The 13,831-nt window shown below is 38.3% G+C and overlaps 1 non-coding gene across 1 annotated transcript; it reads right to left on the reverse strand.

Annotated features, from left to right (window-relative positions):
- Positions 1-8,368: 8,368 nt before the first annotated feature.
- Trnav-cac (transfer RNA valine (anticodon CAC)) lies at positions 8,369-8,445 on the reverse strand. The gene has a single exon. It is a non-coding gene; the product is annotated as a tRNA-Val (tRNA).
- Between the last annotated feature and the right edge of the window lie 5,386 nt (positions 8,446-13,831).

Here is a 13,831-nt window from a genome sequence, read left to right on the forward strand (position 1 = left end):
CTGGCCTTGAACTTGCAATCCTCCTGCTTCACTAGGATTACAGATGTGTGCCACTGCAGCTGGTGATTGTAATCTTTCTAGAAAAAAAGATCTGGACAGGTGTGTTTATTTTCTCATCTATTTATTATTTATAATGGAATATAGTAGGTATTTTGAGAGGTACCATGAGGAAAATAAAAGGCCAGGTGGGAGACAAGGAGTTTTTAAGTGGTAAGGTTTGGGATCTTGCAAGGTCTACAGTTAGGACACAGGGTGGACAGAGAAGGCCTCACTGATAAGATGATCACATTGCCACAGAATCACAATGGACTGGAACACAGCAGTAGATAGAGCATGTGAACAAAAGGTTCAGAGTGATAGATAATATCCTCAACACACCAAGGGTAGAGTGAGAAGACACTAATGATGTGGGTTGATGTGAATTAAGAGAGTTTCATTTAATTATTTGTTTTTTTTAATTTTACAGTCGCAATAAAAAGAGTTCCATATAATAAAATAAATATCAATGGCTGGGAAAAGGAAGGAACACAGTGAGCATAACAGGTGTTTGGACAGAGGCTTGGCAACAAAACACATCAATAAACCCAGATGCATTTTCTGTGTAATGGGGTCAACGCAATTAGCCTGGTACCTGTAGCTATATACCTAACTTACCCTTACATCTTAGGTCAGGGCCATTACATGGTATTAGAACTCATTCTAATTAGAGAACAACCAACTCTGTTGACCCAAGCATACTCGGGAAGTGATGGTAAGAGAAATGGATTGCCCGCCACACTCTTGCAAGTCATTGTTTGTCTGGTCTGGGACTTGATAGATTCTTTCTCTGCATGCTAATTTCTCCAAGAGAGAAATGAGTATTTTATATCTTTTTACTATGACCTACACTATGTTTAAGTATTGCTTCATGAAATATTTTTATATTTTTAATAAATATATAATAAATATATGTAAATATATATATATAAACACACATACATATGCAAATACATACAAACTATATAATGTATTAACTATGTAAATTTTTCATACTCAAAACTATATATGGGGCTGGAGTTGTGGCTCAGTGGTAGAGCGCTCACCTAGCACATGAGAGGGCCTGGCTTCAATCCTCAGCACCACATAAAAATAAATAAACCAAATAAAGATATCGTGTCAATGTATAACTAAAAAAACTATATATGAACATACATAAACAAACATTTCATGAAACAATATTTTTAACTTTATTCTGTGCCGTGCACACTATTATTTCCTGTTCCATTTCTTTCTTTGCTGTTGTTCTTAATGCTGGTCACTATTCATGGAGTTGATTTCCTGAGCAGTGCTTAATGATTGTCAGCTTCAAGAATACTCTTTTAGATCAATGGTTTCCAAATCTGGCCCCATGGTGCAATCCCTTAGCATCTTTACTTGATGAACACACATTTTTTTTTTCAGTGCTAAAAATGGAAACCAGGGTCTCATTCATGCTAGGTAAGTGCTTTCTACCAATGAGCTACACCCTCAGCCAACACATATTTTTGTGCTTCTTTCTAAACCTATAGAATCAGAATTTCTTCAGGGTACATACCAGGAATCTATTTTTTTCACTAAGGACCAGCTATGTGCTGACATTAACGAATCACAGTTCTCCTCGCCATCAGAAACAAAGAGCATCAATAATAAATATTTTTATCAAATGCATACTTCATGCCAGAACTATCAGCCTAAGAGTTTTCCATTCATTATCTCACTTAAATCCTCATAATGACCCACTTTATAGATGAGGAAGCTGAGTCTCAGCTTTGATAAGTTCCTGAAAAGCACATGTAGGGAGGTTAAGGCAGTAGCATTTAAATACAATATGATCCATAAGAGTTTGGTCCTTTGAGCTCAATGTTCTACCAGTACTGATTCCTCCCACACCTCTCCTCTCTGCATCTCCAGAGACCCTGGATCTGTCCTGGAATATTCTCTACCAACCCCAATGCTGGAACATGCAATATAATGGTGCAACCACCAGAGGCAAGGGACAGACTTACAACGACAAAAATAATATCCTGCACTTAAATTTCATTTTAAACAGTAAATATGTGCATGTGTACTTTCTCCACATTTCTACTTTTCAGTTATGCTAAGAAGCAGAAAGGGCACATGAAAAGCCAGAGACCCAAAGAGGGGAAGCAGCCTACCCAGAGTCTCACAGCAAGTTCACAGTCAGGCTGCAATACTCTGACACCCTCTGGCAGAGTCTAACACTGCTCTTAGGCTGGCTTTCTGTACAGCTCCCAGCTTCACCTCATTTCCCATCCAGATCCCTTGAAGGCAGAAGAGGAAGGGATGGCTTGCTTGCTGCCTCCCTCCCCATAGAATTCACCATCAAGCTCAGAAATGAATATGCTCTCTGCACACACTGCCTGAGGGACAGATTGCCCAGACCTCCACAGGACTGTGCTGAGGACTGGCTGCATTTCTATTTTTTGCCATGCAATTTGTAAAAAAGCCCCACACTGTGCTTCAAAGAAAAATAATGGATTTCATGATGAAAGGGAAAGGCTGTATCTCTCCCACAGAGGTTAAAAGCCACCAGCCACTAGCAAAGCAGCCTTTGGAAGTCTCTGCTGAGCAGTGTTGAGAGACCATAGAAAACCTACATGATGGAGCTGAGGTTGTGGCTCAGTGGTAGAGTGCTAGAGTGCTTGCCAAGCACATGTGAGGCTCTGGGTTCCATCCTCAACACCACATCAAAATAAATAAATAAATAAATAAGCCATTGTGTCCCTCTACAACTAAAAAAAAAATGAAAAGAAAACCTACGTGGTGGATTCCACCAATCCCTGCAATGGCAGAAAGAGGCTGGAGGGATGAATGGCTCTCATTTAGCCTCTTCGGCTGAGGCCCTCCCTCCATTGAGAACATCCCCTCTGTTTCTGCCACAGAGAGGGGTGTTGTTTGCAGTGTGTATATGATTATGTCACAAATGACTAGTTATTTATCAAACACTGTACCAATTCTAACATTTTTCTTCACCCCTTCCCTTTCACAATGCAGATCTTTTCATTCTCCCCTTAACAGTTCTTGAGGCAAACCTCCCACTCACCCAACACACACACACACACACACACACACACACACACACACACACACACCACTTGGTGAAAATAAAAGCAAGACTCCTTTATCTTTTTTAGATTTCTTTTAGTTGTAGATGGATAAAATACCTTTGTTTTATTTACTTATTTTTTTCTGTGGTGCTGAGAATTGAACCTAGTGCCTCACACATGTGAGACAAGTGCTCTACCCTGAGCCACAACCCCAGCCCTAGAAAAATATTGCTATTATGCCCACAAGCATGCTGACATGTTAAGAATGGGAATGGTATTACCTTTTCCCACTCTTATTTTTCATTCTCTGTAAAGTCTGCCTGGTTGGTTGCCCCTTCTCCAGGTGTCAATTTCTCTTCCCATGTGAAGGAGGCGGGTGCATTCCAGCCCTGTAATAGCTGAGCTTTCACCCCATAGAGCTTCCAGCTAATGCCATTCTCACCTCCGTGGAAGCATTCCTTTTGATGTCAGAAAAATTTAAAGAGGTGTTAAATTTGCTCTGTGGCTGCAACTCCCCGTTAGTTTGGCAAGGCTGGCTTAGGATTTGATGGTTTTATAGCTTTTGATATCAAGATAGCACAAAATATCTCAGCTTTTTAATTTATATTGTCAATCACCAAAGTGGCTCCTTCCCTGCGGAGATGCTAACTAGTCTGCTGTTTGCAGACATGGCATGTGCCCCTCTTTTACCTGCTTCCCAAGGCTGGATTCAAGACAATGGGATTGCTCTGGAGGGTGGCAGGCATTTGGAAAAAGGGAGCAGAGGAAATGAAGAGTTCTCTCACTCCTCTGCAGCACAACAGAGAGATTCACGTCAAACTGCCTGAATCCAAGTCGCTGAATCTCCTGGGTCTCAGTTTGCTCATTGTCAAATGGGGATGATACTAGGAGGTAACTCCTAAGGTTGCTGTGGAGATGAAATGAGTGAAGAGCAATGCTTAGCACATGCTAATAGACAAAGAACTGCTGGTGATGTTGATGATTAGGCCTCCTGGCTTTCTGATGGTTAACAGAATTTTCTTTTTTTTTAATTTATTTATTTATTTATTTATTTAAGTTTTTGGCAGACACAGCATCTTTCATGTGGTGCTGAGGATCGAACCCGGGCTGCACGCATGCAAGGCGAGCGTGCTACCGATTGAGCCACATCCCAGCCCTAACAGAATTTTCTGACCATCTCATTTCGCCAGAAGATCTGAAAGCACATTAAAAATGGGGCTAAAATGATATATGTCTTAGAGCCTCTTGGGGGAGGGTGTCGAAACTGCCTATTTTCCTGTTTATTTATTTCCCTACTCAGCCAATATTTATGGGCTACCTATTACATGCCAGGGATTGTGCTTAAGTGATGAAAACATAATGGTGAACAAGATGAAGTCCCTGCTTAATAGAGGTAACACTCTAGAAGTGAGGGGCAGGGGCAGATAGAAAAGATATACCACGAATCATGAAACACAAATGAGTTTGATGAGCTTGAGGGACCAAAAGTGTGACTGGGGCTGGAGGCAGGGCAGGAGAGGGAGGGTAAAATGAGATGAGGCTGTAGAGGAAGGCAGGGACCTTGTTTGTAATCCAGGTAAGAGTTTTATCTTTAGCCTAATAACACTGGCATATAAACGAAAGGTTTGAAGCAAAGAATCAATATACTTAAAAATAAATTCTTGCTGACTGTTGTATAGAGTTAAGATTGTTGGGCAAAGGGCCACCATAATCTGCGACTACAAAAAAAAAAAAAAAAAAAAAAGACCAGCTCTTCCTCAAGTTAAAAAACAATAAAATTGGGCAGGTCTGATAGTGCACACCTGTAATCCCACCTACTTGGGAGGCTGAGGCAGGAGGATTGAAAGTCTGAGACCAGCCTAGGCAACTTAGTGAGACACTACACTAAGATTAAATAAAAAAAAAATTGAAAATGGTTAGCAGAGTAGAACTTGGTGGTAAAATGCCTCTGGGTTCAATTCCCAATATCATAAATAAATAAATAAAATTTGACTTTTCTTGCACAATCTAATCAAATTTAAGTCCTGCCCAAGGGAGTTTTTTTTTAATTAATTGGTAGACATTTATTTTATTTATCTATCTATTTATTTACTTATATTATTCGAACCCAGTGCCTCACACATACCAGGTAAGTGTGCTACCACTGAGCCACAGCCCCAGCCACCCCAAGGCAGTTTATTAGAATCATGGTAGGCAGCAGCCTATGCTGTGTGTACCCACATTCTTCTCACTAATACATTTCCTTTCATTTTGCACCCCATTGCTCAACCTTCTCCCCAGATGGGGCAACTCTGTGTAGGAGGGATGGGATTTCAGCCCCTGAGGGTAATGGACAGTGAGTAAAAGAAGTGAATTCAGGAGACACTTAAGGCTTGGGCAGGACAGAGTCCACTTGTGTGTGCCACCACATGTGTATGTTTATGTGTGCGTTTGCTTTTTGGAGTCTGTGCAAGACCATGTGCATTGCTGCAATTTTATATAGGAGCAGTCTCTCTTTTGCTGCTCTCTGACTTACAGCCAAGAAGCCTGGAATGTCTGCACCCATCTGCACAATCTTATGTAAGTTAGTATGCATTTGTGATATAAATGGCACACCCATAGCTATCGAGACCTTGTGCGGTATACAACCCAAACAACCATACATGGGAACACTGGCAAAAAGAGTGGAATCAAGTAGGATTCTATAGCAGGGGTCTGAAAAAGAGATGGTGGTAGTTCACACTAGGTTACAGTTGAGGAAGAGGTGAGAGATGGTCAAAATCAGGATATATTTGCTGAAGTCTAGGATGGAATGTGGAAGACAACAAAAGAAACTCAGGAGAATGACTAGAAGTTTGATCTAAGTAAGCAGATGAATGGTAGTACCATTTACTGGAATATATTTGTAGGAGAAAAATCTCAAGTCCTGCTATGGAAAGTCTTTATCAACTACAGCAGTACACCCAAGTGTCAGACTTAAGATCCTCCCCACCAAGATCTCAAAGTACCTTATTTTTTTTTAAGAGAGAGAGGAGAGAGAGAGAGAGAGAGAATTTTTTAATATTTATTTTTAGTTTTCGGCGGACACAACATCTTTGTTGGTATGTGGTGCTGAGGATCGAACCCAGGCCGCACGCATGCCAGGCGAGCACGCTACCGCTTGAGCCACATCCCCAGCCCTCAAAGTACCTTATTCAAGAAGCCTCTGGAAAATTGGTAATCCTTCACATTTAATGTTCCCTTCACTGGGTTTCTTTCTGTTCCTCCTTTTATCTGAGATAAAATGCTTTCAGTTTGTTCCTACCAGTTTCTCCTAATTTCTCATTTATATACAAGATCCCTCTATGTCTGTCTATATCTCTTTCTCATTTCCAAATGTCCCTTTCTAAGATTGCTTTTTGTAAAAACCCCAAAGCCCTCCTTTTGGGGGAGTAGGCCTTCATTCAAGGACAGCTTCTCCATCTGCCACTGCCAAACAGCCCAGAACTCCATGACTTCACCCAAACCCTCTTGTCTATAGAGGAAAAAAAACGGTACTTGGAGCATGGAGCAGAGCCAAGTGAGCCGAGAAAATGAGCCAAGTGCTGAGAAATTAAAGAAAGTAATGCTGACAAGGGGAAAAAAGAATTAATCAGGAAATCTTAAGGTCACTGTGATCTCTTTGATTGCATTAACATGTAGTAGCAGAAGACTACAGATTGATTAATGCTGCAGCAGGAGGGAACAAATGTAAGCAGTGGCCAGAGCTGTACTTTCTGTAGGGGAGTCAATGGCAGCAGGTGAAGAGGAATCTCCTCATTCCTGGGTCAAGCACGTTTTTTTGTTTGTTTGTTTTGTTTTTTGTTTTTTGTTTTGGACCCAAGGGTGCTTAACCACTGAGACACATCCCCAGTCCTTTTTTTAAAAAATATTTATTTTTTAGTTGTAGATGGATAGCATGCCTTTATTTCATTTATTTATTTTTATGTGGTGCTAAGGATCGAACCCAGGGCCTCACATATGCGAGGCAAGCTCGCTGCCACTTGAGCCACATCCCCAGCTCTCTCCAGTCCTTTTTAAACTTTTTTTTGTAGTTGTAGATGAACAGAATGCCTTTCTTTTATTTGTTTATTTATTTTTATTTTTATGTGGTGCTGAGGATCAAACCCAGTGCCTCACACATGGGGCAAGCGCTCTGCCACTGAGCCACACACTCAGCCTTCCAGCAAACAAAGCCCATGACCTTGTTTTAATTTGCCCATATTGCCAGAAGAAAAAAAGGAGCTCATCTTTTCAGTGACATCTTGTAGGTCCACCCCTCTGTAAGTCAAAGATGACATGCTATGGTCAACCTTGCGTCATTCCAGCCCACAAAAAAAAAAAAAAAAAAAAAAAAAAAGTCATTTGAACTATGAAGGAGCCCTTTTAAAAGAAAGTTGCCTAACAGACAAGCACATGAAAGAAAATACTACTAATAATCATAGACCAATATTTTCAGCTCTACCTATGTGCCAGGCAATGTCCTGAGTGCTCTATACAGATTATCTCATTGAATCCTCACAATGAAGCAGGTAAGATTAGCGTCACCATTTCACAGCTGAAAAAACTGAGGCTAAGAGAGGTTTAGGCACTTGTTGAAGGTCACAGAGCAAGAAACAAGCACAGTCAGTATTTAAACACAACTCTAATTTCCACACAAGTGATCACAACCAGGTGTGCATGGTAGACTCAAAAAACATCCTTCTATTTTCAGCATCTATTTTTCTTTTGTAGTAGATGCTCCAAATATCTCTAAAATCATAGTAATGCCTCCTCAACCTCTGGCTCCAGCCCTGACCACTCTATTCTGTTTTAATCCTTTCTTTTTAAAAATATATATTTATTTTTTAGTTTTAGGTGGACACACAATATCTATACTTCATTTTTACATGGTGCTGAGGATCGAACCCAGTGCCTCACGCAAACTAGGTGAGTGCTCTACCACTGAGCCACAACCCCAGCCTAACTCCTTTCTACTAGATGGCTAGATGGTTCCTTTCCATTTGTGAACCCCCCAATCCAGTCCACCTAGACCCACCTCAAACTTATTTTATAAGCTATGCCTTGACTTGCCTCTTTCTACCAACATTATTTCAATTTCCATGTTCCCAAATTCAGAATCATCCCAAGTTCTCTCTGACCACATTTAGTTAGATACCAAATTATAGTGACTTTCTGTTGTGACTTTATGTTCACAGTCTCTATCTCATTGGCAATTAAATGGGGGGGGTAGCTACCATCCTTGCCTTTCTCTATTTGTTTATTTTATTTGTTTGTTTATTTTTTGGCAGAGCTGGGGATTGAACCCAGGGCCTTGTGCATGTGAGGCAAGCACTCTACCAACTGAACTATATCCCCAGCCCCCTCTATTTGTTTATTTTGAGACAAGTTCTCACTAAGTTGCCCAAGCTGGTCCTGAACTTGGGATACTCCTGCCTCAGCTTTCTGAGACTCTGAGATTTACAGATGTGTACCATGCAAGCACCTGTACAATGTCTCTTAAATCTACCCTCTCTTTACTTCAAATGCTTCATAAATATCTTTGGCCTCACTTAAAAAAACTACATAAATATTATTATAATTTTCATGAGTAAGAAATCCAGGAAAAGGGTGGCTGAATTTTCTACTCAAGGTCTAACCAGGCTGAAATTAAGATATGGGCCAGGGCTGTGATTCATCAGAAAGTCTATTAGTTTAAAAGTATAAAAGTATAGTATAGGGCTGGGATTGTGGCTCAGTGGTAGAGCACTTGCCTAGCATGTTTGAGGTTCTGGGTTCAATCTGCAGCACCACGTAAAAATAAAATAAAGATATTGTTCTACAAAAACTAAAAAATATTTTTTTTAAAAAAGTATAGTAATAAAGAATTTCTGGGGCTGGGGTTGTAGCTCAGTAGGAGAGCACTTGACTTACATGTGTGAGGCACTGGGCTCGATCCTCAGCACCACATAAAAATAAAAAACAAATATATTCTGTCCATCTACAACTAAAAAAATTAAAAGAAAAAAAAAGAATTTCCATATATCCTTCACTCATATTCCCCAAATGCTAACATTTTATAACATTTTCTTCATCCTTTTCTCTTTTCTGTATATATATTTATACATTTACACTGTACCTTTTCCTGAACAATTTGAAAGTACAATTTAGATCATAATTTTTATCCCTAAGTATTTTACTATCTAAAACTAAGGGCAATTTCTTTCATAACCACAGACAATTATCACAATTGAGTAATTAGTATGCATACAACATGATCATTTAATCTAAAGACCTCTTTCAAATTTCACTAATGATTCCAGTAAGAATCTTCAGAATAAAAGAACAATTTTTTGGAATAGGACACAAGCATGTATCCGTCTTTCAGTTTAGTTTCCATGTCATTTTAGTCCCTTTTGAAAACTGAAACATTTCTCAGTTTTTCTTGTCTTTCATGACCTTGACATTTCCGAGGAACACATTAGCCTCTGATTTTTGCTCTAATTCATATCACATTGAACAGAAAAACAGAATATTCCCTGACTTCTCAACTTCAGAATTGCAGAATTCAGAAAGGCCTGAAATTAGAACTACTCCACTGGGTCAAATCTATTGTCATGCACCTCTCAGAATTTTAATGAGCCACATGCGATGGTGCATGCCTGTAATCCCACCAGCTTGGGAAACTGAGGCAGGAGTATCACAAATTCAAAGCCAGCCTCAGCAAATGCAAAGTGCTGAGCAACTCAGTGAAACCCTGGGTCTCTAAATAAAATACAAAATAGGGCTGGGGATGTGACTCAGTGGTCCAGTGCCCGCGGGATCAACCTCTGGTACCAAAAATAAAAATAAATAAAGTAATTTAAAAAGAACATTATAGTGCAAAATGGAGATTCTATGAGTGAGGTTAATCTCATCCCATGAATTCTACAGCAGAGCAGAGCATTTTATTCTACCAGCAGAGCAGAGCATTTTCTTTTTTTTTTCTTTTTTTTTTAAAGAGAGAGAGGGGAAAAAATTAATACTTATTTTTCAGTTTTCGGTGGACACAACATCTTTATTTCATTTGTATGTGGTGCTGAGGATTGAACCCAGCACCCCGTGCATGCCAGGCGAGCGTGCTACCCCTTGAATCACATCCCCAGCCCACAGAGCATTTTCTTTAGCTAAAAAGTGAAGACAAGGGCTGAGGTTGTAGCTCAGCAGTAGAGGGCTCACCTCGCACCTGTGAGATCCTGGGTTTGGTCCTCAGCACCACATAAAAATATATGAATAAAATAAAGGTATTGTGTCCAACTACAACTAAAAAAATTAAAAATTTTTTAAAAAGTGAAAACAAAATCAGAAATTTGAGACATGAGAAAAAAAAGACTTGACCTGCGGCAGAGTAGGCTACTTTAGAAGGAATGCAAATGGCCTTAAGGGAAGAGAGTGACTGAAGGCAGACAATCATTAAGGAAAAGGGGGCTTCAGACCTACAACTTCAAGGGACTGAATGATTTTGGAAGTAGACAGGTCCATAGAACCTCCAGTCAGTGCAGCTGACACCATCAACAACAAACCCCAGCAGTTAAGTTTTCTGGGCCTTTTGACCCAATGAATAGGCTAAAAATAAAAATATGACATTCCAAAATCAGTGATGAGTAGGAAATTTGCAGCAATAAATGTATATATTATAAAAAAGGAAAGGTCTGAAATTGGCATTCAAGCTCCTACCTCAAGAAATCAGAAAAGGAAAAGCAAAATAAATCCAAAGGAAGTAGAAAGGTGAAATATTAAATATATGACTAGAAATCAGTGAAGTTGAAAATAGAAAAGCAATAGAAAAAATTAATGAAACACAGAGCTCGTTCTTTATAAAGGTCAAGAAAATTGAACTGATCTAGCAAAACTGACAAAGAAAAAGGGAGAGGACACAAATTAACAATATGTGGATGAAATATCACACTGCAGGCCCTATACACATCATGAGGATAATAAGAGAATGCTACAAACAATTGTACACACAGTAATTTGACAATGTGGATGAAATAGACTTTTCCTTAAAATGCACGAACTGCCACAAATCACCCAACATGAAATAGATAATTTGAATAGATTTGTAATTCTTTTTAAAAATTAATTGATAGACCTTTATTTTATTTATTTTTTTATATGTGGAGCTGAGAATCAAACCCAGTGCTTCACACATGCCAGGTAAGTGCACTACCGCTGAGCCCCAGCCCCAGGCCTAGACCTGTAATTCTTAATTAAATTCATGCTTTAAAAGCCCCAAAAAGATCTCCAAGACCAGAATTCACAACAGAATTTTGTCCAATATCTAAAGAAGAATCTACACCAATTTTCTACAATATCTATCTTCCACAACATGAAAGAGAACACTTTTCAATTCATTTTAGGAGGCTAGTATTACCCTACCACCAAAACCAAAGATGGTACCAAGAAGAAAGAAGAAAAGGGGAAAAAATGAAGGAAAACAGGGAAGAAAGAAGCAAAAAGGAAAGCAATATTCTTCATGAATATAGATTCACATATCATAACATATTAGCAAATATAATTTGGAATTGACAAGAATTATACACCATGACCAATTAAGATTTATTCCATAGATGCAAAACTGGTTCAATATTCCAAAAATCAATCATTGTAATATACCATATCAACAGGCTAAATAAGAAAATGATATGATAATATCAACTAATGCAGAAAAGCCATCTGACAAGACCCACCTCATTTATGATAAAACAAAAACAAGCCATTCTCTCAGAAACCTGGAAATAGTGAATAACTTCAACTGGATAAAATGTACCAAAACAATAAATAAATCCAAAAAGAAAAAACTGCTAACAAATTGAAGCCAACAGTATATATAGAAAAGGATCATACACCATGACCAATTGGTATTTATCCCAAGAATGGCTTAACATCTGACAATCAATTAATGCAATATACCATTTCAATAGGATAAAGGACAAAAACCATAGGGTCATTTAAATAGATATAAAAAATTGATGAAATTTAACACACTTAGTAAGTTATGGATAGAATGGAACTTCCTCAACATACAAAAAGAAACTACAAAAACTCACAGCTAACATGACACAGATGTTCCAAAATTGATGATGGGATTATGCCCTGATAACTCATCATAATTTGAAAATAATATGAATCATAAATGTATTTCATACAGCATAACTTGGCAACATACTACACTTTGGAGTTGTCAGTTGTTTTCCCCTCATGATATTTTGACTATATGGGAGCTGTGGATTTCTACTGTCATTTAGCATCCTGAGAGTCTCATACCACATATTGCTGACCTAAGAATTGGTCCAAATTCAAAATATAGTTTCTTTTGAATATGGATCACTTTCCTACCATTATAAAGTCAAAAAAGTCATAGGTAAACCATTGGGAGCCATCTGTACTTAATAGTGAAGGACTAAAAAATATCAGTGTTATTCACATACAGTAGCAATAACAACTAATGAATCAAGAAAATGATTCCATTTACAATACATCAAAAAAATAAATATTTAGGAATATATTTAACAAAAAAGTGTAAAATTTACAGTCTGTAATGTACAAAATATTGTTAAAAGAAACTAAAGTCCTAAATATACGAAAGACATCCCTCACAGATTGGAAGACAATATTGGAATGACAATAGTCTCAAAATTTACTTATAGATTCAAAAACAAACGATATACACAAATGTTATCAAAATCCCAATTGCCTTTGGTTTAGAAATTGGCAAGATAACTCTAAAATTCATATGGTGATACAAGGGACCCAAATGTTAAAACAATCTTTAAAGAGAACATTAAGAATCAGGCTGGTGATGCAGCCTGACTATATATAATCCCAGCAGCTCCAGAGGCTGAGGCAACAGCTTCTGCAACAACAAGGCACTAAACAACTCAGTGAGACTCTGTCTCTAAATAAAAAATAAAAAGGGCTGGGGGAGTGACTCAGTGCAAATTTGGACTACTAACTCTTCCCAGTGTAAAACTTACTAACACCGCGGTAATCAATAGTGTAGCACTGGCAAAAATTACATATAAAGAGAAATGGAATAGAATTGAAGGCCGAAAAGATGAACCTTGATTTTTGACAAGAATGACAAGAAATTTCAATAGGGAAAGAATGCTCTTTTCTGGGACAATTGCATTTCCACATGCAAAATAATTAAATTGAACCTCTTCTTCACCCCATATAAAATAAACTCAAAATGAATAAAATATGTAAATGTAAGACCTAAAACTATAAAATTTTTAGGAAAAAAATGGTTGTGAATGTTAGTGAGCTTGGATTATGCAATAGTTTCTTAGAAATGACACTTAAAAGCATAAGTAAAAAGAAAAAAGGTAAATTACCCTACCTAAAATTTAACATCAAAAATTTTTTTAAAAAATTAAATGTATACTTTAAAGAACACAGAGCCAGGAGCAGTGGCACAAGCCTTCAATCCCAGCATCTTGGAGAGCTGAGGCTGGAGAATCTTGAGTTCAAATCCAGCCTCAGCAACTTAGCAAGGCCCTAAGAAACTCAGTGAAACCCGGTCTCTAAATTTAAAAAAAAAAAAAAATGTTTTAAAGGGATTGGGGGTGTGGCTTAATGGTTAAGCACACCTGGTTCAATCCTTGGTACCAAAAAAAAAAAAATAGTTGGGGCTCAGGGAGTAGTAGCTCAGTGGTAGAGCACTTGCCTGGTGAGCATGAGGCCCTGGGCTCAATCTGCTAAAATAATTGTATTTCTATATACTGTCA

This window comes from Urocitellus parryii, chromosome X, assembly GCF_045843805.1.
Source record: "Urocitellus parryii isolate mUroPar1 chromosome X, mUroPar1.hap1, whole genome shotgun sequence".
Lineage (NCBI taxonomy): Eukaryota > Metazoa > Chordata > Mammalia > Rodentia > Sciuridae > Urocitellus > Urocitellus parryii.